Source organism: Panulirus ornatus, chromosome 33 (assembly GCF_036320965.1).
Source record: "Panulirus ornatus isolate Po-2019 chromosome 33, ASM3632096v1, whole genome shotgun sequence".
In the NCBI taxonomy this organism is placed as follows: Eukaryota; Metazoa; Arthropoda; class Malacostraca; order Decapoda; family Palinuridae; genus Panulirus; species Panulirus ornatus.
Genome location: NC_092256.1, coordinates 5,099,400 through 5,124,388, shown reverse-complemented (window position 1 = coordinate 5,124,388; position 24,989 = coordinate 5,099,400). Strand labels below are relative to the sequence as shown.

Below are 24,989 nucleotides of genomic sequence, written 5' to 3'. Positions count from 1 at the left end.
CGAGGTAGCGTTAAGAACAGAGAAATGGGCCTTTAAGGGAATATCCTCACCTGGCCCCCTTCTCTATTCCTTCTTTTGGAAAATTAAAAAAAATAATGAGAGGGGAAGATTTCCAGCCCCCCACTCCCTCCCCTTTTAGTCGCCTTCTACGACACGCAGGGAATACGTGGGAAGTATTCTTTCTCCCCTATCCCCAGGGATATATATATATATATATATATATATATATATATATATATATATATATATATATATATATATATATGGGAGCGGGGGGCTGGAAATCTTCCTCTCATTTTTTTTTTTTTTTAATTTTCCAAAAGAAGGAACAGAGAATTGGGCCAGGTGAGGGTATTCCCTTAAAGGCCCAGTCCTCTGTTCTTAACGCTACCTCGCTAATGCGGGAAATGGCGAATAGTTTGAAAAAAAAAAAAAAAATATATATATATATATATATATATATATATATATATATATATATATATATATATATTTATATATATATATATATATATATATATATATATATATATATATATATATATATATATAAGCTGAGACGTACAGGTATGTATATGTGCGTGTGTGGACGTCTGTTTCCTTGCGCTATCTCGCTAGCGTGGGAGACAGCGACAATATATATATATATATATATATATATATATATATATATATATATATATATATATATATATATATCATATTCATATATATATAGTATATATTTATATTATTCATATATATATATATATATATATATATATATATATATATATATATATATATATATATATATATGAGAAAGGTGCAAGAGGTGAAAAAGAGGGCAAATGAGAGTTGGGGTGAGAGAGTATCATTAAATTTTAGGGAGAATAAAAAGATGTTCTGGAAGGAGGTAAATAAAGTGCGTAAGACAAGGGAGCAAATGGGAACTTCAGTGAAGGGCGCGAATGGGGAGGTGATAACAAGTAGTGGTGATGTGAGAAGGAGATGGAGTGAGTATTTTTTGAAGGTTTGTTGAATGTGTTTGATGATAGAGTGGAAGATATAGGGTGTTTTGGTCGAAGTGATGTGCAAAGTGAGAGGGTTAGGGAAAATGATTTCTTAAACAGAGAAGAGGTAGTAAAAGCTTTGCGGAAGATGAAAGCCGGCAAGGCAGCAGGTTTGGATGGTATTGCAGTGGAATTTATTAAAAAAGGGAGTGACTGTATTATTGACTGGTTGGTAAGGTTATTTAATGTATGTATGACTCAAGGTGAGGTGCCTGAGGATTGGCGGAATGCGTGCATAGTGCCATTGTACAAAGGCAAAGGGGATAAGAGTGAGTGCTCAAATTACAGAGGTATAAGTTTGTTGAGTATTCCTGGTAAATTATATGGGAGGGTATTGATTGAGAGGGTGAAGGCATGTACAGAGCATCAGATTGGGGAAGAGCAGTGCGGTTTCAGAAGTGGTAGAGGATGTGTGGATCAGGTGTTTCCTTTGACAAATAAGTGAGAAATACTTAGAAAAGCAAATGGATTTGTATGTAGCATTTATGGATCTGGAGAAGGCATATGATAAGAGTTGATAGAGATGCTCTGTGGAAGGTATTAAGAATATATGGTGTGGGAGGAAAGTTGTTAGAAGCAGTGAAAAGTTTTTATCGAGGATGTAAGGCATGTGTACGTGTAGGAAGAGAGGAAAGTGATTGGTTCTCAGTGAATGTAGGTTTGCGGCAGGGGTGTGTGATGTCTCCATGGTTGTTTAATATGTTTATGGATGGGGTTGTTAGGGAGGTGAATGCAAGAGTTTTGGAAAGAGGGGCAAGTATGAAGTCTGTTGGGGATGAGAGAGCTTGGGAAGTGAGTCAGTTGTTGTTCCCTGATGATACAGCATTGGTGGCTGATTCATGTGAGAAACTGCAGAAGCTGGTGACTGAGTTTGGTAAAGTGTGTGAAAGAAGAATGTTAAGAGTAAATGTGAAAAAGAGCAAGGTTATTAGGCCCAGTAGGGTTGAGGGTCAAGTCAATTGGGAAGTAAGTTTGAATGGAGAAAAACTGGAGGAAGTAAAGTGTTTTAGATATCTGGGAGTGGATCTGGCAGCGGATGGAACCATGGAAGCGGAAGTGGATCAAAGGGTGGGGGAGGGGGCAAAAAGTCTGGGAGCCTTGAAAAATGTGTGGAAGTCGAGAACATTATCTCGGAAAGCAAAAATGGGTATGTTTGAAGGAATAGTGGTTCCAACAATGTTGTATGGTTGTGAGGCGTGGGCTATGGATAGAGTTGTGCGCAGGAGGATGGATGTGCTGGAAATGGGATGTTTGAGGACAATGTGTGGTGTGAGGTGGTTTGATCGAGTAAGTAACGTAAGGGTAAGAGAGATGTGTGGAAATAAAAAGAGCGTGGTTGAGAGAGCAGAAGAGGGTGTTTTGAAATGGTTTGGGCACATGGAGAAAATGAGTGAGGAAAGATTGACCAAGAGGATATATGTGTCGGAGGTGGAGGGAACGAGGAGAAGTGGGAGACCAAATTGGAGGTGGAAAGATGGAGTGAAAAAGATTTTGTGTGATCGCGGCCTGAACATGCAGGAGGGTGAAAGGCGTGCAAGGAATAGAGTGAATTGGATCGATGTGGTATACCGGGGTTGACGTGCTGTCAGTGGATTGAATCAGGGCATGTGAAGCGTCTGGGGTAAACCATTGAAAGCTGTGTAGGTATGTATATTTGCGTGTGTGGACGTATGTATATACATGTGTATGGGGGTGGGTTGGGCCATTTCTTTCGTCTGTTTCCTTGCGCTACCTCGCAAACGCGGGAGACAGCGGCAAAAAAAAAAAATATATATATATATATATATATATATATATATATATATATATATATATATATACCCTAGCCTGAGTCAGGTACCCAACTTATCGACCAAACCCAATGGGTGGATGAACAGCTGGGTGACTGTGGACTGACTGCCGTAACCAGGATTCAAACCTTTGCGCTCGTACCTCGGCGGCCCATGAATGCGTCACGGTCAGGATTAGTAACTCCTACACTACAGGAGTCCATAATCATGATATAATGTTCAAAGTCATGTCCCACAACAATCATTGTTCCTAATACTCCATTAGCGCTGGAGAATATTATTACTCATCATCCTCAGACAACAAGAATGCATAGCTCGACATGTAACAAATTAATTGCATTGCCCAGCTCTTATTATGCAGGTTTCATGCGGCCCGTCATGAATTATCAGTAACTTATATCCTTTTAACAGCCAATTACGCTCTCACAAAAACTACTATCAATACAAGAACTTAATAGCACCCAGCAGCCTTAATTAAACACCATCATTGTAAACCATCCAAAGTATGCTTCCTTTCATATAACACCCCTGATTCTGTGGTCCTCTAACTTTCATATAACACCCCTGATTCTGTGGTCCCCTAACTTTCATATAGCACCCCTGATTCTGTGGTCAACTACCTTTCATATATCACCCCTGATTATGTGGTCCTCTAACTTTCATATAGCACCCCTGATTATGTGGTCCTCTAACTTTCATATAGCAGCCCTGAATCTGTAGTTCTCTAACTTTCATATAGCACCCCTGATTATGTGGTCCTCTAACTTTCATATAGCACCCCTGATTATGTGGTCCTCTAACTTTCATATAGCACCCCTGATTATGTGGTCCTCTAACTTTCATATAGCACCCCTGATTATGTGGTTTCCTTTCTGGAAAAAAAAAAAATGGACGCGAGACGTACGAAGAGAAGAAAAAAAGTTTCACACCGTAGTACCATACGTAGGGGCAACACATGTACAACGCAGTAAACTTAATTTTGCTTCCCCTAACAGGCGAAAGTGACCGAATTTTGAATATCTTTTTGAAAGATAAGACTTTATTATGGTCGCGTGATGACATTTAGTTTGCCTGGCGAATACCTGGTGAAGTCTTCGAGGGACCTCTAACCCCACAGCCCACAGCCCAAGCCGTCTGCTGCGTTTCCTGAAAACAAAAAAATGACGTGGTTGCCTCCAGTGGGAGGAGGTAAAACAGCCTCTTACAACAACCAAAATGAAATAGATTTCGTCTGATAAAGATAACCAAGTAAGGTTTAAATAGGATATACGAGTGAGCCACATACTTTAATAATAATTATGAACCTTACAATTTCTTTGAATTTCATAGTCCTCGCCGTTACCGACATCGTACCGTGGAAAAACAGATCAATCCCACTCACGCTCCCCAAGCATCAACTTATTTTGCTCAAGAGAGCCAACCATTCTGTACAATAGTCAATCAAATACCATAGCTAATAAGGCTGCAGCACCAACAGTTTAACCATGCTCAACAACCGTCGTACCTAATAAAGCTACGCTACTGTGATTAATATACGTCAAGCCTGACTGTCATTAAATCACACAAGTGATCATGCCAACTACGCTTTCTGAAAAATTACGCTTAGTGATCTCGTAATTGCAAGTCGGGTGGAGACCACTTGTGACATATTAGTGTTCACAAGCTGTAGGTCATCATACAACAGCTTTGGTACGGTTCAGTATGATATGCGAACCTAACTTCTACATACGGTGTGTTTTTCTTAGTTAAAGTTTTTAACGCTTAGATAAGTTTTAAGATCTTTCATTTTATTGTAAATTTCCCGTTTTAACAGAAAAGTATCATCAAGTGATGTACAAACAATTCCGGTGAAATACAATATATGTAACACAATATAATGTACTTTTATACTATTTACCTGCCATATACAATATACTTATTGAGAATACCCGCCTTATACAATATACCTGCTTTATGCAAAATATCTGCCTTACAGATGGTATTTACCTCATACAATATACCTGCATTATCCATTCAGGGACATGACACTCTTGTTATGAAACTGGTGTTACTGTTATGAATGTTTATTGACAATATTGTTAAGCCATTTACGCTCTCACAAAAACTACTATCAATACAAGAACTTAATAACACCCAGCAGCCTTAATCAAACACCAACATTGTAAACCATCCAAAGTATGCTTCTTTTCATATAACACCCCTGATTCTGTGGTCCTATAACTTTCATATAACACCCCTGATTCTGTGGTCCTATAACTTTCATATAACACCCCTGATTCTGTAGTTCTCTACCTTTCATATAACACCCCTGATTATGTGGTTTCCTTCATGGAAATGCCTAAAACTGCCTAACACTGAGACCCACACTGAAATTAAGAGGTTGTCAAATCCTACTGAAATTACAAAGAGAAAATGCAAAGAGAAAAAAAAATCAATAATTACTTTACCTCAGTTGAAGTTGTCACAGATGACAGAAGGAAAATGCAGGAGGATATTACCGTCCACGGTGCCAAGTACGCAAACTGCCGTGAGGATGGGTCTTCTACAGTACTTCACAACCCGTACCGCGCCTCACACTTGTCCTTGGCTATCCTTGGACAGCTTTTCGGGGGATGGTCTATACTTCAAAAGAATCTCAAAATAAGGATCAGTTTACAGACACAATTCTCAGTTACGATGCAAATATTCCGCCACTACAACTCGCATGTCTTCTTTTTCTTTGTGCTCATTTTCAATTTGCGCTGATGGAAGATATTTTCCCGCCTCACTGGCTTTCCTGCACCTACATCACCACCACTAAAAGCTTGACAGGTACTAGCACTACCACCACTACCGGGCCACAGGAGCACGTACTGCCACTACGTCAATAGCCGACACAGTTACTGAACATGTCAGGCAACGCGAACCGAGAGGGTTTCCCACTAGTAAGTTGCCACTCCTCGATTTCACGAGTGTATAGGAACCGATTTCTCGCTCGCCTGAACGCCAATTTTCCCTCTCCTGGAGTCGGATAATCGATATAGGTCTCTAGATATATATATATGTTTATAAAGACAGCTTGTTTATTGGGAATCGAAGAGGTAAAAAAGGTGAAAAACTACGCATAGTTAAGCGGTGAAGATGGCTGTCAGGGAAGGTAAGTGTTCGTGTTGGCCAAGACGTCAGTGGCTGGCAGGGGAGGCGCGGGGAAGTGAAGAGCTGATCTTAGGGCTTTCCTATAATAGCCATGACCTTTTCGGGAGCAGAGAATTTTATCTTGAGTTTTTTTTCGGGTGAGCAATAAAACGTTTCTGGAGGTCAATTGTGCCTCGAAGCAGAAGCTTGGCCATGGATCGGACGAACGTTGTTTACTGCAGGTCGTAGTATTAAATACAAATAAAAGATGAACACAAGATAAGACGTTACAAATCCTCTCAGAGTAATTGATTTGAGTTTTCCTGCCTGCTTGAGGATGTTAGTAAGTCTGAGAGTAACGAGTGTCTTGATAGGAAGGAAATGCTGCTCAGAATAGCGTAACAGTTTTTATCCATAAACATTCCGTAGGAAACTGTTTTTCTTGTACTTTCACCAGGAAAGTGATACTATGTATGGGTAAAAGTTCATGAAGATGGCTCGGTATGAGCATATGTGTCTATGAGCTTCATTAAGCATTCATCATCAAAGACGTGTTGATCACATCAAGCGAAGCTGCCCCGTACTTATGCGTGTCTGTGTAGCAAAACAAAGAGTGCGGATGAGAAGTGATTTGAATGTTTATTCCGGCGTATGTAGAGCGATCATAACTGCGTAAGAGATGCGTTGTAGAAGTCGTATTTTTTGCAAGATTCGTTGTAGAGAGCAAAATCATATGATGATGTGGGAGTAACTGTAGGAATGCAGTTAGCTTAATTTAGGGCAGGCGACTTTAAGCAAGTATGACTGTGGACATTAATGTGCATGTTTTACAGTGTGCAGATGGAGCTTCAGAGCAGTAGAGGCAATATTTGGTAGTATAAGCATTAGTGTATGTGTGGGCGTGTAATGAGTTGGTATTTGTGTGCGTTTGAGTCAGCGAACTCAGGTTTGTATACAGGTGTAAACATGATTGCCAAATAATTACACTGGAGAGAGAGAGAGAGAGAGAGAGAGAGAGAGAGAGAGAGAGAGAGAGAGAGAGAGATGAATTCGACAAACAGAGGAGGGTAGAGTTCATACGATCAGATTTTCCCAAACGGTAGGACAGGTGCGTAACCTTCACCTCAGGAAGATATAGTGATGAAGAACGAGTCGTGTGAGTCATGCGTTGTCATGTGGTGTGCGTGAGATGGAGAGATAGTATGTATGTGGAGTGAAAGTCAGCAGCCCACGTGTGTGGGTGAGGTAGAGAGAAAAGACAGCTACCTAGGCGAAAAGAGTAACGCTTAACAACCACTGAAGTGTTGTTGGCCCACTGCGCAGCCGTCACTAATCCTTGCGATACCCAGGCAGGTAGTACAGGTAATTAACCTCTCTGCTCGGTGGCTGCCCACCACCTACTACCTACCAGAGAAAGAGACATAAACAGAGACGAGTGCAGGCATGCGAATATTTGTAAACGTTTGTTTGTTTACTCAGGTCTGATGTGTGTGTGTGTGTGTGTGTGTGTGTGTGTAGCTCGACCTCTGGCTCACCTCAATCCCCGCCACCCAGGGTTTGCTCCTCGCTCAGCTCAGTCACCGCCCCTCAGGGTCTGTCCCCACGCTTACCCTTACACTCAGGGCCCAACCCCTGGCACACCACAGTCCCCACCACACCTAGAGGTCGGGCCTTGGCTTACCTCAGCCACCTCTCCTCAACGTCTGGACTCTGATCACCTCAGTGCTACTCCCGAGGGGTCTGGCCCCTGCCTCACCTCAGGGTCTGGTCCCTAGCTCGACTCAGACCCTACCACTCTAGGTCTGAATCATGGCTCACGGCAGTCCCCACTAACCAGTACCCAGCCCCTGGCTCACCTCAGGTCCCACCAGTAAGGGTCTGTTCTCTGATTCATCTCAGTCAACAACACTCACAGTTCCTGCTGCTCAAAGCGGTTCCCCTGCTAACCTCATTCCTCTCCTCAGTGTGGCTCTTGATTCACCTCATTCCCACGACCAAGTGGCTCTCCTGAGTCCCCACCGCCCTAGACCTGGTCTCCGTCTCACCTCAACCTAGGGTCTGGCCCACAGCAGTCGGAGAATGCATGGTTAAAAACCTACGGAGGTACAACATCAGGTTCTGTAAAGTGTGATGTTTCCAGTAGCAATATCGGTTACGTTTTTCTGATGAATTTCTTTTCTAATAATTTGCTATAACGTAAAGAACGAAAAAGACAGAATATGCGGTATGCACACGACAAACATGTATCTGGTGACAGGTGATATGTAAATAGAATTACATTATTTCGGAAAGAAAACCAGCGATCAATCAGATCAACACATGGGCGTTAAGCGTCTCGAGCGACATATGAACAAGAAATAAGCAAGAAACAGGAGAGAATTCGTGACCAGATTCAGGAGCGGTGAGGCGGGAGTGGAATCCAATTTTTGTGCGGTCTTGACTTTTCATCAACCAACCGACATCAGATCCGGTTTACTGAGTCTTATTCAATCTTGCTCATGATATTTTGCAGGTGTGTTTGTTGTCTTGCTTTACTTCCAGTTTTGTGAGCTGCTTTTCTACAGCTTTCTCTGATGCCTGACCTGCTAGAATATATATTTCCATAACTATTCTTTCTTCTCTTTACAGCGACCGACGTGGCACGGACACAAAGCAAGACCCGGTCAAGGCCACCTCGGGTGAAGGAAAAAAAGTTACAGAGAAAGAAAATAGAAGTTAATCAGACATCCGCAAGAGTTTGTAGACCTGAGTGGTAAAGGAAGGAAAGTTTTATGTAGAGGGAAAGACAAATGAGGGAAGAGAATTCCTCAACTTAGCTGTTTCAGGGAAGAAGGTGGCATCATAACAGCCAGTGGCTGATCTCCACACACGAGCTGTGGGAAGCAGCAGCCAAGCGCGTACCACGGGTTTAGAACTAGGATGAAGAGAGACCCATGCAGAAAATTATGACAATCAACATTGCATGTGTGAAGTTGACACATAATACCATTCATGACCTTCACCACAGCGTCTAGCAACGTCTTTTGCAAACGCATCTTATTCATCACTATTTCAAGGCCATGATCAATGGCAGTGAGGCTTACAGAAGATCTGAAGACCATATTTTCATCTAGCCCTCTTACCTTTACCGCTGTTTTACCGTCACTACATAATCCTTGCTGTGTTGCGTGTGGCTTCATCTCACCTGCATAAAGTAGCTCTTCAGCTGAGTTGTTCGTCTTCCTTGCACTTGCACTTGTAAGTTCTGACGGTAGCCGTCCTGCGCACGATAGTAACTAGACAATTGGCCTAAGTATTTGAAAATGGAATCAGTTTGTTATCATATCCTCTGTTTTGACATCTGTCGTCAAACGCTTCCCATTATCACCACGAAACCTGTGCTTTATGTGGCAACTTCTCTGCATCACGTCAAATCAATGCTCGAGATATCTAATTTCTCTTTCGTTTGGAGCCTTAGTATGGTTGTGTGACGTCTGTTCTTTTTCACAAAGATGATAACAGTATTGATGACATAGCTCGTAAAACATATGATTAGAACCCAATTTTCAGGAATCAAATCATATAGATATAATAGATCAGTATTAGTCTTACGGATCAATCCGGGCTCTTCTATGTGAGCAAAAATTGGCCAATGTTAATGGAAAGTTTTGCCTTTAGATCAGGTCCTGTGTCGTGCATTACTACACCCGGAGTACACTGTGTACTAACTAATCATAATTATGAGAAAGTTTCAACAGGAGGAGAGACTAATTACCAGACCTCTGGTGAGGCGTTCAGGCCATCACTATTGACACCAGCAGACGCCCAAAGAAAATGGGAACCTCACGAATAACGGCTGGCTTGTTGAGCCACCAGCCGCGGCGAGCGGCTCAACTTCTACTTAGTGGCATAATTACTCGAAATCAAGCGGATATCAGCAGCCAATTATAACTTAGAATAAAGCTATAATATATACTTATTGAAATTAGAAAATAGCTAAACTCCATGACGGGATTCCACGTGCCTTTTATCGTATTCTAAATGACTTTACATTTAAGTTTCTGAATTCGTCTCAGAATTTAAACAACTTTTATATCTAAATTGCTATTGTTTTGTAAAACTAACAAACTTTCAACAACATTAAAATCAAATATAAAAATATTACACTATTTTAAAATATAATCACTTTGTTCAAATATTCTCTTCTTCAGTTAACAGCATTTCTTAATAAATCTCTATGAATATCAATAGATGCAGGATAACTTGTTATTTCTTATATGAATATTAAAAGATAATGACCACTTGAAGATTTAAACAGGACTGATAACTGAACATGTTTGATCGTAGTTTTGGCCGTGAAATGTCTTCGATCTCTGTAAGGCCCCTTGGCCCACCCAAGTCCTCACTCCACCACTATGCTTCTGTGTTTGTGCACATATGTGTGTGCTTGTGTGTGAGTGCTTCTGTGTGTATGTGTGTGTGTATGTGTGTGTGTGTGGTGTGTGTGTAGGAATATTTGTGTGTGTGTGTGTGTGTGTGTGTGTGTGTGTGTGTGTGTGTGTGTGTGTGTGTGGTTCGTTTCATAGATAATCTCAGAGCTCACCACCCAGGGTCCGTTCCATGGCTAACCTTAGACCTCACCACCCAGGGTGTTTTGTTTTTGACCATGTTGTTCTGGGTGAAGGCCACCTGTACATCAGCCTTTCTAAGGGTTGAAAATGTATGAGTGAAATTTTCATAGCGCGGGAGAACAAACGTCTAGAGTTTGTCTTTCCCTGTGCATCATTGGAAATCCATTTTTGTTTGTGTCATGACATTAGCTGTGGTCTTTTCTAGGTTATATAGGTCACTGTCTCCCTCTGACGTACTTTTCATTTCCCAGCGACCAGTAAGGATGAACGATTGCTTGGTTCTTGTCAAGACTACGTCAGTGTACCTTGAATGAAGAGGCCCAAAGAACATAAGATGTCATCAGAGCAGGGACATCATCTGGGCTTACATCATTTGATAATACAGTCCATAAAATTCCCTATAGAATGACAGAATGACAACAGTGTTTCCTTTTTTGCATGTTGAGGAAACAATGTATGTTCAATACAGAACTGTACTGCAAACCCTCTTACTTTCTGCTTTCAGTTAATTTTCATTTCCATCATTGTGCAAAAAAATTATGATTTTCATATTAGTTTTTATACTTCTCAAACCTTTTAAGATTGTAAACCCTGAATTATTAATGGATGAAAATTATATCAGAAGAAGTAATATACAGTATCCAGTCAAAATTGTAAATCTGCGTCAAGGAATAGCCCCCCCCACGCCAAAAAAAAAAAAAAGAAAAAGAAAGAGCAACAGAGATGTGTGGTAATAAGAGGAGTGTGGTTGAGGGAGCAGAATAGAGTGTGTTAAAATGGTCTAGAAACATGGAGAGAATGAGTGTCAGAGGTACAGGGAACGAGGAGAAGTGAGAGACCATATTGGAGGTGGAAGGATGGATTGAAAAAGATTTTGAGCGATCGGGGCCTGAAGATGCAGGAGGGTGAAAAGCATGCATGGAATAAAGTGCATTCGAACGGTGTGGCATACCGGACTCAATGTGCTGTCAATGGATTGAACCAGGGTATGTGAAGCGTCTGGGGTAAACCGATGGAAAGTTTTGTGGGGCCTAGATGTGGAAAGGGAACTGTGGTTTCGGTGCATTACACATGACAGATAAAGACTAAGTGTGAGCGACTGTAGCCTTGGTTGTCTTTTTCTAGTGCTACCTCTCGCGCACGTGGGAGGAGGGGCGTGCTATTTCATGTGTGCCGGATGGCGAAGAGAATGGATGAAGGCAGCAAGAATGAATATGTACATTTGTATATATGTAAAAGTTTGTGTATATATATGTATGTATACGTTGAAAAGTATACGCATGTATCTGTGCGTGTGTGGGCGTTTATGTATATACATGTATAAGCGGGTGGGTTGGGCCATTCTATCGTCTGTTTCCTTGCGCTACCTTGCTAACGCGGGAGACAGCGACTAAGTAAAGTAATAGATAAATGAATAGATAGATAAATAAACAAATTAAATGAATATATATATATATATATATATATATATATATATATATATATATATATATATATTTTTTTTTTTTTTTTTTTTCTTTGTCGCTGTCTCCCGCGTTTGCGAGGTAGCGCAAGGAAACAGACGAAAGAAATGGCCCAACCCACCCCCATACACATGTATATACATAAGTCCACACACGCAAATATACATACCTACACAGCTTTCCATGGTTTACCCCAGACGCTTCACATGCCCTTGATTCAATCCACTGTCAGCACGTCAACCCCGGTATACCACATCGCTCCAATTCACTCTATTCCTTGCCCTCCTTTCACCCTCCTGCATGCTCAGGCCCCGATCACACAAAATCTTTTACACTCCATCTTTCCACCTCCAATTTGGTCTCCCTCTTCTCCTCGTTCCCTCCACCTCCGACACATATATCTCTTGGTCAATCTTTCCTCACTCATTCTCTCCATGTGCCCGAACCATTTCAAAACACCCTCTTCTGCTCTCTCAACCACGCTCTTTTTATTTCCACACATCTCTCTTACCCTTACGTTACTTACTCGATCAAACCACCTCACACCACACATTGTCCTCAAACATCTCATTTCCAGCACATCCATCCTCCTGCGCACAACTCTATCCATAGTCCACGCCTCGCAACCATACAACATTGTTGGAACCACTATTCCTTCAAACATACCCATTTTTGCTTTCCGAGATAATGTTCTCGACTTCCACACATTCTTCAAGGCTCCCAGAATTTTCGCCCCCTCCCCCACCCTATGATCCACTTCCGCTTCCATGGTTCCATCCGCTGCCAGATCCACTCCCACATATCTAAAACACTTCACTTCCTCCAGTTTTTCTCCATTCAAACTCACCTCCCAATTGACTTGACCCTCAACCCTACTGTACCTAATAACCTTGCTCTTATTCACATTTACTCTTAACTTTCTTCTTTCACACACTTTACCAAACTCAGTCACCACCTTCTGCAATTTCTCACATGAATCAGCCACCAGCGCTGTATCATCAGCGAACAACAACTGACTCACTCCCAAGCTCTCTCATCCCCAACAGACTTCATACTTGCCCCTCTTTCCAAAACTCTTGCATTCACCTCCCTAACAACCCCATCCATAAACAAATTAAACAACCATGGAGACATCACACACCCCTGCCGCAAACCTACATTCACTGAGAACCAATCACTTTCCTCTCTTCCTACACGTACACATGCCTTATATCCTCGATATATATATATATATATATATATATATATATATATATATATATATATATATATATATATACGTAATCCAATAACGCTCTCTGGCCATCTCTCCTACTTACATAAGTATACTTATGTATATCTCGCTTTTTAAACCAGGTATTCCCAATCATCAGTCCTTTTTCAGCACATAAATCTACAAGCTCTTCACCATTTCCATTTACAACACTGAACACCCCATGCATACCAATTATTCCCTCAACTGCCACATTACTCACCTTTGCATTCAAATCACCCATCACTATAACCCGGTCTCGTGCATCAAAACCGCTAACACACTCATTTAGCTGCTCCCAAAACACTTGCCTCTCATGATCTTTCTTCTCATGCCCAGGTGCATATGCACCAATAATCACCCACCTCTCTCCATCAACTTTCAATTTTACCCATATTAATCGAGAATTTACTTTCTTACATTCTATCACATACTCCCACAACTCCTGTTTCAGGAGTATTGCTACTCCTTCCCTTGCTCTTGTCCTCTCACTAACCCCTGACTTCACTCCCCAGACATTTCCAAACCACTCTTCCCCTTTACCCTTGAGCTTCGTTTCACTCAGAGCCAAAACATCCAGGTTCCTTTCCTCAAACATACTACCTATCTCTCCTTTTTTCACATCTTGGTTACATCCACACACATTTAGGCACCCCACTCTGAGCCTTCGAGGAGGATGATCACTCCCCGCGTGACTCCTTCTTCTGTTTCCCATTTTAGAAAGTTAATACAAGGAGGGGAGGATTTCCGGCCCCCCGCTCCCGTCCCCTCTAGTCGCTTTCTATGACACGCGAGGAATACGTGGGAAGTATTCTTTCACCCCTATCCCCAGGGATAATATACATATATATATACATATACACACACACACACACACACACACATATGCACATACACACACACACACACATACATATATATATACATATGAAAAATGTAAGAAACAATTTAGAAAACAAACTTTTAGCTTGAAATGAATGAAAAAAAAATGAATGTCACATAATGGTTCAACCTCTGGCTATGGAAAGGAAATGTACAATTTATTCACACAAACGTCAATAGCAGTTCTCATCAATTTCACCACTGTGTCAATAAGCTTCACTGTCTAAGCTACATTTTTCTCCAACTTCACTATTTTCTTGTCAAAAACACCATGCATGAAAACTATCACTCCATTAACACAACTATAAACATTTACTTCCCCTTTAAAAGTTCTGGGGAAGTCTGTCTCGATACACTGCGGCGAGGCGACGCGACGCTGACACAATCACTGACACAATATCACTTCTGCCTCCTCAAGTCAATCTCTCAGCCACAGTGCAGGCCTTCATCGTCGAAATCGGTCTTCTGGAGGTTACCGTTGTCGATGGGTGTGACCATGTCCTTGCTGGAGTTGCAGCCCAGTAGTTGAGGATGGGCTGGAGTTGTAGATCCAGCTGAAATCATAGCATCAGTTGGAACTCTTAAGAGAGGTCGGAGCTTCTCTCTTCAGTAGATGAAATATTATCTTCTTGTGTGTGTGTATCTGTTTAGTCGTCACTGTCGTATGCATAGTCACTTGGCTTGTTAAGGCCGGGGGGGGGGGGGGGGGGGGGGGGAATAGTGGATACGCAAGCAGTAGATGAAAATTTACGAAAATCTCCTCTCCCTCAACCCGTCTTCTGTTGGAGTCGCGTGCACAGGTAAAAAAAAAAAAAAAAAAAAAAAAAAAAAAAAAAAAAAAAAAAAAATTGACAGGCGTGCGAAAGAGAGACTTTTGGATGTTAATGTGCTGAGAGGTGCAACTGGAGGGATGTCTGATCATTATCTTGTGGAGGCTAAGGTGAAGATTAGTATGGGTTTTCAGAAAAGAGGAGTGAATGTTGGGGTGAAGAAGGTGGTGAGAGTAAGTGAGCTTGGGAAGGAGACCTGTGTGGGGAAGTACCAGGAGAGACTGTGTACAGAATGGAAAAAGGTGAGAGCAGTGGAAGTAAGGGGAGTGGGGGAGGAATGGGATGTATTTAGGGAATCAGTGATGGATTGCGCAAAAGATGCTTGTGGCATGAGAAGAGTGGGAGGTGGGCTGTTTAGAAAGGGTAGTGAGTGGTGGGATGAAGAAGTAAGAGTATTAGTGAAAGAGAAGAGAGAGGCATTTGGACGATTTTTGCAGGGAAAAAATGCAATTGAGTGGGAGAAGTATAAAAGAAAGAGACAGGAGGTCAAGAGAAAGGTGCAAGAGGTGAAAAAAAGGGCAAATGAGAGTTGGGGTGAGAGACTATCAGTAAATTTTAGGGAAAATAAAAAGATGTTCTGGAAGGAGGTAAATAGGGTGCGTAAGACAAGGGAGCAAATGGGAACTTCAGTGAAGGGCGTAAATGGGGAGGTGATAACAAGTAGCGGTGATGTGAGAAGGAGATGGAATGAGTATTTTGAAGGTTTGTTGAATGTGTCTGATGACAGAGTGGCAGATATAGGGTGTTTTGGTCGAGGTGGTGTGCAAAGTGAGAGGGTTAGGGAAAATGATTTGGTAAACAGAGAAGAGGTAGTAAAAGCTTTGCGGAAGATGAAAGCCGGCAAGGCAGCAGGTTTGGATGGTATTGCAGTGGAATTTATTAAGAAAGGGGGTGACTGTATTGTTGACTGGTTGGTAAGGTTATTTAATGTATGTATGACTCATGGTGAGGTGCCTGAGGATTGGCGGAATGCGTGCATAGTGCCATTGTACAAAGGCAAAGGGGATAAGAGTGAGTGCTCAAATTACAGAGGTATAAGTTTGTTGAGTATTCCTGGTAAATTATATGGGAGGGTATTGATTGAGAGGGTGAAGGCATGTACAGAGCATCAGATTGGGGAAGAGCAGTGCGGTTTCAGAAGTGGTAGAGGATGTGTGGATCAGGTGTTTGCTTTGAAGAATGTATGTGAGAAATACTTAGAAAAGCAAATGGATTTGTATGTAGCATTTATGGATCTGGAGAAGGCATATGATAGAGTTGATAGAGATGCTCTGTGGAAGGTATTAAGAATATATGGTGTGGGAGGCAAGTTGTTAGAAGCAGTGAAAAGTTTTTATCGAGGATGTAAGGCATGTGTACGTGTAGGAAGAGAGGAAAGTGATTGGTTCTCAGTGAATGTAGGTTTGCGGCAGGGGTGTGTGATGTCTCCATGGTTGTTTAATTTGTTTATGGATGGGGTTGTAAGGGAGGTAAATGCAAGAGTCCTGGAAAGAGGGGCAAGTATGAAGTCTGTTGGGGATGAGAGAGCTTGGGAAGTGAGTCAGTTGTTGTTCGCTGATGATACAGCGCTGGTGGCTGATTCATGTGAGAAACTGCAGAAGCTGGTGACTGAGTTTGGTAAAGTGTGTGGAAGAAGAAAGTTGAGAGTAAATGTGAATAAGAGCAAGGTTATTATGTACAGTAGGGGTGAGGGTCAAGTCAATTGGGAGGTGAGTTTGAATGGAGAAAAACTGGAGGAAGTGAAGTGTTTTAGATATCTGGGAGTGGATCTGTCAGCGGATGGAACCATGGAAGCGGAAGTGGATCATAGGGTGGGGGAGGGGGCGAAAATTTTGGGAGCCTTGAAAAATGTGTGGAAGTCGAGAACACTATCTCGGAAAGCAAAAATGGGTATGTTTGAGGGAATAGTGGTTCCAACAATGTTGTATGGTTGCGAGGCGTGGGCTGTGGATAGAGATGTGCGCAGGAGGATGGATGTGCTGGAAATGAGATGTTTGAGGACAATGTGTGGTGTGAGGTGGTTTGATCGAGTAAGTAACGTAAGGGTAAGAGAGATGTGTGGAAATAAAAAGAGCGTGGTTGAGAGAGCAGAAGAGGGTGTTTTGAAATGGTTTGGGCACATGGAGAGAATGAGTGAGGAGAGATTGACCAAGAGGATATATGTGTCGGAGGTGGAGGGAACGAGGAGAAGAGGGAGACCAAATTGGAGGTGGAAAGATGGAGTGAAAAAGATTTTGTGTGATCGGGGCCTGAACATGCAGGAGGGTGAAAGGAGGGCAAGAAATAGAGTGAATTGGAGTCATGTGGTATACAGGGGTTGACGTGCTGTCAGTGGATTGAAGCAAGGCATGTGAAGCGTCTGGGGTAAACCATGGAAAGCTGTGTAGGTATGTGTATTTGCGTGTGTGGACGTGTGTATGTACATGTGTATGGGGGGGGGGGGGGGGGTTGGGCCATTTCTTTCGTCTGTTTCCTTGCGCTACCTCGCAAACGCGGGAGACAGCGACAAAGTATAAAAAAAAAAAAAAAAAAAAAAAAAAAATATATATATATATATATATATATATATATATATATATATATATATATATATATATATATATGGTAAAGTGTGTGAAAGAAGAAAGTTAAGAATAAATGTGAATAAGAGCAAGGTTATTAGGTACAGTAGGGTTGAGGGTCAAGTCGATTGGGAGGTGAGTTTGAATGGAGAAAAACTGGAGGAAGTGAAGTGTTTTAGATATCTGGGAGTGGATCTGGCAGCGGATGGAACCATGGAAGCGGAAGTGGATCATAGGGTGGGGGAGGGGGCGAAAATTCTGGGGGCCTTGAAGAATGTGTGGAAGTCGAGAACATTATCTCGGAAAGCAAAAATGGGTATGTTTGAAGGAATAGTGGTTCCAACAATGTTGTATGGTTGCGAGGCCTGGGCTATGGATAGAGTTGTGCGCAGGAGGATGGATGTGCTGGAAATGAGATGTTTGAGGACAATGTGTGGTGTGAGGTGGTTTGATCGAGTGAGTAACGTAAGGGTAAGAGAGATGTGTGGAAATAAAAAGAGCGTGGTTGAGAGAGCAGAAGAGGGTGTTTTGAAGTGGTTTGGGCACATGGAGAGGATGAGTGAGGAAAGATTGACCAAGAGGATATATGTGTCGGAGGTGGAGGGAACAAGGAGAAGAGGGAGACCAAATTGGAGGTGGAAAGATGGAGTGAAAAAGATTTTGTGTGATCGGGGCCTGAACATGCAGGAGGGTGAAAGGAGGGCAAGGAATAGAGTGAATTGGAGCGATGTGGTATACCGGGGCTGACGTGCTGTCAGTGGATTGAATCAAGACATGTGAAGCGTCTGGGGTAAACCATGGAAAGCTGTGTAGGTATGTATATTTGCATGTGTGGACGTATGTATATACATGTGTATGGGGGGGGGTTGGGCCATTTCTTTCGTCTGTTTCCTTGCGCTACCTCGCAAACGCGGGAGACAGCGACAAAGTATAAAAAAAAAATATATATATATATATATATATATATATATATATATATATATATATATATATATATATATATATATGTATATATCCCTGGGGATAGGGGAGAAAGAATACTTCCCACGCATTCCTCACGTGTCAAGAAGGCGTCTAAATGGGACGGGAGCGGAGAGCTAGAAACCTTCGCCTCCTTGTACTTTAACTTTCTAAAAGGGGAAACAGAAGAAGGAGTCACGCGAAGAGTGCTCATCCTCCTCAAAGGCTCAGATTGGGGTGTCTAAATGTGTGTGGATATATCGAAGATGAAAAAAAAGGAGAGATAGGTAGTATGTTTGAGGAAAGGAACCTGGATATTTTGGCTCTGAGTGAAACGAAGCTCAATGGTAAAGGGGAAGAGTGGTTTTGATATGTTTTGGGAGTAAAGTCAGGGATGAAAGGTGAAACGGGAGCAAAGGAAGGAGTAGCACTACTCCTGAAACAGATGTTGTGGGAGTATGTGATAGAGTGTAAGAAAGCAAACTTTATATTGATATTATTAAAACTGAAAGTGGATGGAGAAAGATTGGTGATTATTAGTGCCTATGCACCTGGGCATGAGAAGAACGATCATGAGAGGCAAGTGTTTTGGGAGCAGCTGAGTGAGTGTGTTAGCAGTTTTAATGCACAAGACCGGGTTATAGTGATGATTGATTTGAACGCAAAAGTGAGTAAAGTGGCAGTTGAGGGAACAATTGGTGTACATGGGGTGTTCGGTGTTGTAAATGAAAACGGTGTAGAGCTTGTAGATTTGTGTACTGAAAAAGGACGGTTGACTGGGAATACCTGGTTTAAGAAGAGAGATATACATAAGTATACGTGTGTAAGTAGGAGAGATGGCTAGAGAGCGCTATTGGATTACGTGTTAATTGATAGGCGCGTAAAAGAGAGACTTTTGGATGTTGACGTGCTGAGAGGTGCAACTGGAGGGATGTCTGATCATTATCTTGTGGAGGCGAAGGTGAAGATTTGTAGAGGATTTCAGAAAAGCAGGGAGAATGTTGGGGTGAAGAGAATGGTAAGAGTAAGTAAGCTTCGGAAGGAGACTTGTGTGAGGAAGTACCAGAAGAGACTGAGTGCAGAATGAAAAAAGGTGAGAGCAAAGGACGTAAGGGAAGTAGGGGAGGAATGGGATGTATTTAGGGAAGCAGTGATGGCTTGCGCAAAAGATGCTTGTGGCTTGAGAATCGTGGGAGGTAGGCAAATTAGAAAGGGTAGTGAGTGGTTGGATGGAGAAGTAAGATTGTTAGTGAAAAAGAAGAGAGAGGCATTTTGACGAGTTTTGCTGCGAACTAGTGAAAATGGCTGGGAGATGTACAAAAGCAAGAGGAGGAGGTCAAGAGAAAGGCGCAAGAGGTGAAAAAGAGGGCAAATGAGAGTTGGGGTGAGAGAGTATCATTAAATCTTAGGAAGGATAAAAAGATGTTTTGGAAGGAGGGAACATCGGTGAAAAGGGTTAACTGGGAGATAACAAGTACTATTGATGTGAGAAGTAGATGGAATGAGTATTTTGAAGGTTTGTTGAATGTGTTAGAGGATAGAGTGGCATATATAGGATGTTTTGGTCGAGGTAGTGTGCAAAGTGTAAGGGGTCAGGGACAATGATTTGGTAAACAGAGAAGAGGTAGTAAAAGCTTTGCGGAAGATGAAAGCCGGCAAAGCAGTGGGTTTGGATGGGATTGGCGTGGAATTTATTAAAAAAGGGGGTGACTGTATTGTTGACTGGTTGGTGAGGATATTCAATGTGCGTATGGCTTATGTTGAAGTGCCTAAGAATTGGCGGAATGCATGCATAGTGCCATTGTACAAAGGCAAAGGGGATAAAGGTGAGTGTTCAAATTGCTTAGCTATGAGTTTCTTGAGTTTTCTTGGGAAATTATATGGGAGGATAATGATTGAGAGGCTGAAGGCATGTACAGAGCATCAGACTTTGGAAGAGCAGCGTGGATTCAGAAGTGGTAGAGGGTGTGTGGATCAGGTGTTTGTTTTGAAGAATGTATGTGAGAAATACTTAGAAAAACAAATGGATTTGTACGTAGCATTTATGGATCTGGAGAAGGCATATGATAGAGTTGATAGAGATGCTCTGTGGAAGGTATTAAGAATATATGGTGTAGGAGGCAAGTTGTTAGAAGCAGTGAAAAGTTTTTATCGAGGATGTAAGGCATGTGTACGAGTAGGAAGGGAGGAAAGTGATTGGTTCTCAGTGAATGTAGGTTTGTGGCAGGGGCGTGTGACATCTCTATGGTTGTTTAATTCTTTTTGTGGATGGTGTTGTTAGGGAGGTGAATGCAAGAGTTTTGGAGAGAGGGGCAAGTATGCAACCTGTTGTGGATGAGAGAGCTTGAGAAGTGAGTCAGTTGTTGTGCGCTGATGATACAGCGCTGGTTGCTGATTCGGGTGAAAAACTGCAGAAGTTGGTGACTGAGTTTGGTAAAGTGTGTGAAAGAAGAAATGTGCTAGTTAATGTGAATAAGAGGAAGGTACAGTAGGGTTGAGGGACGAGTCAACTGGGAGGTAAGTTTGAATGGAGAAAAACTGGAGGAAGTGAAGTGTTTTAGATATCTGGGAGTGGATTTGGCAGTGGATGGAACCATAGAAGCGGAAGTGAGTCACAGGGTGGTGGAGGGGGCGAAAGTTCTCGGAGCGTTGAAGAATGTGTGAAAGTCGAGAACATTATCTCGGAAAGCAAAAATGGTTATGTTTGAAGGAATAGTGGTTCCAACAATGTTATATGTTTGCGAGGCGTGGGCTATAGATAGAGTTGTGCAGAGGAGGGTGGATGTGGTGGAAATGAGATGTTTGAGGACAATATGTGGTGTGAGGTGGTTTCATCGAGTAAGTAATATTAGGGTAAGAGAGATGTGTGGTAATAAAAACAGTGTGGTTGAGAGAGCAGAAGAGGGAGTTTTGAAATGGTTTGGTCACATGGGGAGAATGAGTGAGGAAAGATTGACCAAGAGGATATATGTGTCAGAGGCGGAGGGAACGAGAAGTGGGAGACGAAATTGGAGGTGGAAAGATGGAGTGAAAAAGATTTTGAGTGGCCGGGGCCTGAACATGCTGGAGGGTGAAAGGTGTAGAAAGAATAGAGTGAATTGGTATGATGTGGTATACCGGGATCGACGTGCTGTCAATGGATTGAACCAGGGGGTGTGAAGCGTCTGGGGTAAACTATGGAAAGTTTTGTGGGGCCTGGATGTGGAAAGGGAGCTGTGTTTCAGTGCATTATACATGACAGCTAGAGACTGAGTGTGAACGAATGTGGTCTTTGTTGTCTTTTCCTAGCGCTACCTCGCGCACATGCGGGGGGAGGAGGTTGTTATTTCATGTGTGGCGGGGTGGCGATAGGAATGAATAAAGGCAGACAGTATGAATTATGTACATGTGTATATATGTACATGTCTGTATGTGTTGAGATGTATAGGTATGTATATTTGCGTGTGGACGTGTATGTATATTCATGTGTATTTGGGTGGGTTGGGCCATTCTTTCGTCTGTTTCCTTGTGCTACCTCGCTAACGCGGGAGACAACGACAAAGCAAACAAATAAAATAATAAATAAATATATATATATATATATATATATATATATATATATATATATATATATATATATATATATATATATATATATATATATACATATATATATATATATATATATATATATATATATATATATATATACATATATATATATGTGTGTGTGTGTGTGTGTGTGTGTGGCTGGTAGCGTGTATATATGTGGCTGGTAGCATGTATATATGTCACTGGTAGCGTGTGTCTATGTGACTGGTAGCGTATTTATATGTGGCTAGTAGAGTGTATATATGTGGCTGGTAGTGAGCATATATGTGGCTGGTAGCGCTTATATATGTTCCTTATAGCGAGTATTTAAGTGGCTGATAGCGTGTATATATGTGGCTGGTAGCGAGTATATATATAGCTGATAGCGAGTATATATGTGGGTGGTAGTGAGCATATATCTGGCTTCTAGCGTATATATATATATATATATATATATATATATATATATATATATATATATATATATATATATATATATATATATATATTTATATATATATATATATATATATATATATATATGTGGCTGATAGCGTGTATACATGTGGCTGGTAGCGCGTATTTGAATGTGGCTGATAGCGTGTATATATGTGGCTGGTAGCGAGTATATATATGTGTGGCTGGTAGCGTGTATATATGTGGCTGGAAGCGTGTATATAGAACTCTTGGTGAATGTGGCACTAGGTATTATGTTGGTCAGTCGGGGGACAGAATTGGAAACACGGAAACGCCAGTGTGGCTACGCTGTCAGAAGTTACCAACACACAAGAGTCTCATATAAAGTCTCTTTTGACCGCTATATACATTGGCACCTTCATAAGTACGAGCTTCTAGAGAGGAGAGTTGTGGAATCTTTTCTTATTCGCCTGTTAATTGAAGAAATAAGGAAATGAATTCAAGCCCTGGTCATATATCGTGAGACAAGTTGTCGACGCAAACCTTAGGTTGAGCAGCTAAGTTGAGCTTACCGCTCTCCACGCCTAATTTACTTGGATCACCTTGTTCCACCTGTGTTTGTGTCAGTGAAGCTGTGTGATGGATATACATATATATATATATATATATATATATATATATATATATATATATATATATATATATATATATATATATATATATTTTTTTTTTGCTTTGTCGCTGTCTCCCACGTTTGCGAGGTAGCGCAAGGAAACAGACGAAAGAAATGGCCCAACCCACCCCCATACACATGTATATACATACACGTCCACACACGCAAATATACATACCTACACAGCTTTCCATGGTTTACCCCAGACGCTTCACATGCCCTGATTCAATCCACTGACAGCACGTCAACCCCGATATACCACATCGATCCAATTCACTCTATTCCTTGCCCTCCTTTCACCCTCCTGAATGTTCAGGCCCCGATCACACAAAATCTTTTTCACTCCATCTTTCCACCTCCAATTTGATCTCCCACTTCTCGTTGCCTCCACCTCCGACACATATATCCTCTTGGTCAATCTTTCCTCACTCATTCTCTCCATGTGACCAAACCATTTCAAAACACCCTCTTCTGCTCTCTCAACCACGCTCTTTTTATTTCCACGCATCTCTCTTACCCTTACGTTACTTACTCGATCAAACCACCTCACACCACACATTGTCCTCAAACATCTCATTTCCAGCACATCCACCCTCATGCGCACAACTCTATCCATAGCCCACGCCTCGCAACCATACAACATTGTTGGAACCACTATTCCTTAAAACATACCCTTTTTTGCTTTCCGAGATAATGTTCTCGACTTCCACACATTCTTCAAGGCTCCCAGGATTTTCGCCCCCTCCCCCACCCTATGATCCACTTCCGCTTCCATGGTTCCATCCGCTGCCAGATCCACTCCCAGATATCTAAAACACTTTACTTCCTCCAGTTTTTCTCCATTCAAACTTACCTCCCAATTGACTTGACCCTCAGCCCTACTGTACCTAATAACCTTGCTCTTATTCACATTTACTCTTAACTTTCTTCTTTCACACACTTTACCAAACTCAGTTACCAGCTTCTGCAGTTTCTCACATGAATCAGCCACCAGCGCTGTATCATCAGCGAACAACAACTGACTCACTTCCCAAGCTCTCACATCCAGAACAGACTTCATACTTGCCCCTCTTTCCAAAACTCTTGCATTCACCTCCCTAACAACCCCATCCATAAACAAATTAAACAACCATGGAGACATCACACACCCCTGCCGCCAACCTACATTCACTGAGAACCAATCACTTTCCTATCTTTCTATACGTACACATGCCTTACATCCTCGATAAAAACTTTTCACTGCTTCTAACAACTTACCTCCCACACCATATATTCTTAATACCTTCCACAGAGCATCTCTATCAACCCTATCATATGCCTTCTCCAGATGCCATAAATGCTTCTTACAAATCGATATCTTTCTCTAAGTATTTCTCACTTATTTGTCAAAGCAAACACCTGATCCACACATCCTCTACCACTTCTGAAACCACACTGCTCTACCCCAATCTGATGCTCTGCGTATGTCTTTACTCTCTCAATCAATTCCTTCCCATATAATTTCCCGGTAATACTCAACAAACTTATGCTTCTGATACCTATGTAGTTTGAACACTCACCTTTACCTCCTTTGCCTTTGTACAATGGCACTATGCATGCGCTCCGCCAATCCTCATGCACTTCACCATAGTCCATACATAAATTGTATATCCTTAACAACCAATCAACAACACAGTCACCCCCTTTTTAATGAATTCTACTGCAGTACCGTCGAGCCCACCGCCTTGCCGGATTTCATCTTCCACAAGGCTTTCATTACCTCTTCTCTCTTCACCAAATCATTCTCCCTGACCCTCTCACTTCGTGCACCATCCC

The 24,989-nt window shown here is 41.8% G+C and overlaps 1 protein-coding gene across 3 annotated transcripts in view; it reads right to left on the bottom strand.

Annotated features, from left to right (window-relative positions):
* The window catches only part of LOC139759418 (uncharacterized), an 853,213-nt gene extending 847,493 nt beyond the window's left edge, over positions 1 to 5,720 (bottom strand). For all 3 annotated transcript variants that reach the window (XM_071681513.1, XM_071681509.1, XM_071681512.1), the window contains exon 1: positions 5,290 to 5,720. The gene's annotated coding sequence lies outside the window, so the exon portion shown is untranslated. The remainder of the gene's footprint in view (positions 1 to 5,289) is intronic.
* Positions 5,721 to 24,989: the final 19,269 nt, after the last annotated feature.